At 37.1% G+C, this 4298-nt stretch overlaps 1 long non-coding RNA gene across 1 annotated transcript; it reads left to right on the top strand.

Annotated features, from left to right (window-relative positions):
* The first annotated feature begins 398 nt into the window (after positions 1-398).
* On the top strand, positions 399-3072 carry LOC110743395. Its single transcript, XR_002522368.2, has 3 exons — positions 399-415; positions 877-956; positions 2641-3072. It is a non-coding gene; the product is annotated as an uncharacterized LOC110743395 (long non-coding RNA).
* The last annotated feature ends 1226 nt before the right edge of the window (positions 3073-4298 follow it).

Here is a 4298-nt window from a genome sequence, read left to right as displayed (position 1 = left end):
ACGCATCAGCATTCTCTGAGTTGATAAGTTAGCTTACCTAAGTCTGTTTTTTTACTTTTTATTTTACTGCTTTGAACTTCAGTGTTCATATTACCTCCTCAACACTCATTATTATTTATAAATGCCATTTTTACAGTACTGCTCAAGTACTACACTATTTGTATAGCCCAGTTTGGATCTTTACTCCAACAAATTCACAACACGTGGGGGTCTTAGGACTTCGGATGTTTTATTATGCTAAGAGTTCTCACTCCTTTACTTATCACCATAAATAGCCAGAGTACAATTCTGTACTGGAAACCCATTATGAGAATCTGCCTTCTAGGGATCCACTTCTAACACCCCTTGTCTTTGTTTTGATTTACCCAAAATCAACCTTGAAATGGGAATTCAAGTATCAGTGGTTTATTGGAAGGTAATTTTTAGGGAATCATAATAGTTGTGTGGAGATGTTAGACTCCCAACAAATATAAATACTATATTAGATCATTTGAATTTTGATTGCTGATTTGACCCTTCTTTCTTTTATATCAGGGGTCAGAAAACTTTTTCTGTAAAGGGTCGGTTAGTAAATGTTTTAGGATTTTCAGGCCATGTGATCTCTGTCCTAGCCACTGAACTTGTCATGGTAGCATAAAAATAGCCATGGATTATGTGTCACTGATTGAACATGGATGTGTTCCAATAACATTATTTATAAAAACAGGTACTGGGCTGGATTCGGCCCAGGGGCCCTACTTTACTAATTCATACTCTATATTATGTCTCAAGGACAAGAATCATTACTTTATCAATATAACATAAGTATTTGGCCAATTGTCTACACATAGATAATACTTATAGAGGAAAGTAATAAAAGTCTTAACATATTTATAGGAGATATGGATGGTGACATTGCAATGATCTTTCCTCTCGCTTATTTCAATGAACTTGAAAATATGGTTGCGTTTTAAAAGGTAAGCTGAAAATTAAAACCCAAGATCGAATCATGAATAGTTATCTTCAAAGCAGAATAGCAATGGATCACCCAAACAAGCTCGGCAGTCACCTAATTTACTTTATTGCCCTTGATAAAGAAATAATATTTCCCACAGTTGGTCAATTGTAAATAAATGAAAAGCACATGAAGCAGAGAGAGAGGCAAACTTTGACTGAATAGCACTACTGTATCCAAAATAGAAAGGTGGAGCTTCAAGGATCTGACCTCATTGCCCCCAAGACATGCAGAATGCTCCTGTGGAAAGGATCCTTTGTCAGTCATAAATTTTGCTAAATATTTTACCTAATTCCCGCTTGCTTTTGTTCCTTGTTATTTTACCAACTTTGGTGAAAAATTTTTGTACAAAATGTATTATTGTCCCATTCATATTAAGTTCAAGCATATGCCTAAGTAAGCATGATACTACATAAAGACACAGCCTTAGATAGCAAATTTATTTTTCGTAAAAAAGCAGCACAGACTGGGTGTGGTGGCTCACGCACTTAATCACAGAACTTTGGGAGGCCAAGGCAGGAAGATGACTTGAGGCCAGGAGTTCTACAGCAGCCTGGCCAAATGGTGAAACCCCATCTCTACTAAAAATACAAAACTCATCCAGGTGTAGTGGTGGGCCCCTGTAGTCCCAGCTGCTCCGGAGGCTGAGGCACAAGAATCACTTGAACCTGGAGGCGTAGATTGCAGTGAGCTGAGATCACACCACACACTCCAGCCTGGGTGACAAAGGGGACTACATCTCAGAAACAAACAAACAAAAAAGCAGCACAAATTTTACATATAGTGAGTAAGAGAATGGCTAGAAGCATGCTTTGAGGAATGGCATATTTATTAAACAGAAAGTGTGGACAAAGGTATTTCATATATTGTATTAACACTTTACACTTCTGTTACAAATGTTGCTTTGCATGAAATTTTTACACAATGAAAAAAGTACTTGCCTAAGTATTATTATATCTTTCCTTTTTGGAAATATTTCTGAGGAATGGGGAACCCCTTTCAGAAGTTATCCAGGCAATGCTCATAATTTCAGAATGAAGTATTTTCATGCATGTATTAGCATCACTCTTAGTTCTTAGATATAAACAGCAAATTGAATGAAATGTTTTTTTCTCAAAATATGTAGGTTATCTAGTTCTAAATCTGTATTTTAGCTCTTTCTTCAGCTGGACTATGCTCATCCTCCTTTCTAGTTGAGGTAATAAATTTAATAATGTTATTGAGAGGTGAATCTGGCTGGGCTTCTGGGTCAGGTGAGGACTTGGAGAACTTTTCTGTCTAGCAAAAGCATTGTAAATGCACCAATTGGTGCTCTGTGTCTAGCTAAAGGTTTGTAAATGCACCAATCAGCACTCTGTAAAAACTCACCAATCAGTGCTCTGTCAATCAGTGCTCTGTGTCTAGTTAAAGGTTTGTAAAGGCACCAATCAGCACCCTGTAAAAACGGACCAATCAGCACTCTGTAAAATTGACTAATTGGCTCTCTGTAAAATGAATCAAACAACAGAAAGTGGGTGGGGCCAAATAAGGGAATAAAAGCCAGCCACCTGAGCTAGCAGCGCCAACCCGCTCGGGTGTCCTTCCATGCTATGGAAGCTATGTTCCTTCGCTCTTCACCATAAATCTTGCTGCTGCTCACTCTTTAGGGCTGCACTATCTTTATGAGCTGTAACATTCACTGTGCAGGTCTGCAGCTTCACTCCTGAAGTCAAGCGAGACCACAAACCCACTGGAAGGAAGAAACTCTGGACACGTCTGAACATCTGAAGGAACAAACTCCGGACACACCATCTTTAAGAACTGTAACACTCACTGCAAGGGTCCGCGGCTTCATTCTTGAAGTCAATGAGACCAAGAACCCACCAGAAGGCACCAATTCCAGACACATTATCACTGATAAAACCTATGTCTGTACCTTCTAGCATTATATATAAAAAAGGCAACATAGAAAACAAATTTAAATCCACAAATATTTAATATTCACAACTTCTGGATTTATCTCATGTTGCAAATTATTTTTGTTACCCTATTCTGCATATGAGAAATATAAAACATCAGTATTTCATTGGTGAAATGTTCTTTATAGTAATTTAAATAATAACTGCATACAATCATGTGCTATATGTATTCTCTCTTGCAATAAAAAATGACATGAGCATAATTACAAGAATTAATGACCTTGCATTAGTGTAGCTTTAAATCAAGCAAAATCTGCAAATTATTTTAATTGCAGCATCCAGTTAAAATATTTTGGTCAATGAGCCTTTACAAATTGTATTAAAATGTGTAAAAATAATTTTGCTGTGCTATATATTATGCTAACACACATTTATGATGGCAGACTTTAAAATACAATCTTTCCTTTAACTGTTTTTTCTAATAGAATTATACATTTATTTATCAACTTATCTGAGAAGATGTCTAGTCTTAAACTGTTTGTCACTGAATAGATAAAAACATTGTGAAAAAAATGTTTTTCCTTATAAACCTATGTTTTCCAGTTACTAGATAAGATGTACTAGTTTTGTATTGTTGAATAACAAATTATCACACTTTGCAGCTTCAAAAACCATACATTTATTATCTCACAGTTTCTATGCATCAGAAGTCTAGTACATTTTAGCACCTTCATTCAAGGTCTCACAAGGTTAAAGTTCAGATGTCAACTGGGCCATCTTTTCTTCTAGAGTTTGGGGTTTTCTTTCAGACTCACATCGTTGTTGACAGGATTCAATTCCTTCTAACTATAGGGCTGAGGTCACCATTTTCTTTTTCCATGTTGTCCAGAGGATGCTCTCAGCTCCTGGAGGTCCCCAACCAGGCCCTTCCCACGTGGCCTAGTGCATGGCAGCTCACTTCCTCAAAACCAGCTGGAAAATCTCTCTCTGTGGTTGCCGGGGCTAATGTCTTAGGTAACAATGACGAGAATGACTATCACATCGTAGTCACAGTCCCCGTTTACACCCAAAGGTAGGGTATATGCCAGGGACGGGATGCTGAGGTTTATCTTAAAATTCTGTTTTCCATACTGCCCAATTGCATGTTACAGCCACAAGCAGAAAATGGTCTCTCCCTGGTCCCAATAAAATAATTGCTTGTCACAGTCCACAACAACCAAACTGGAAACTGATTAGCATTTACACTTGAATGGAATTAAGACTATCACTGCTAGAATGGTTCTTTATGGCTTATAAACAGAGGAGTTGAATAATTTCTGAAAATCGCTAGTGATGAGATAATTTTTTGATTTATTAAGTATTTAAATATTGAGCCTGGACATCTCCTGATATTGGTATCATGTTTT

The sequence above is a fragment of the Papio anubis genome, chromosome 5 (assembly GCF_008728515.1).
Source record: "Papio anubis isolate 15944 chromosome 5, Panubis1.0, whole genome shotgun sequence".
Taxonomy (NCBI): domain Eukaryota; kingdom Metazoa; phylum Chordata; class Mammalia; order Primates; family Cercopithecidae; genus Papio; species Papio anubis.
Note: the sequence above shows the minus strand (reverse complement) of the source record. Positions and strands in the feature narration are given on the sequence as shown.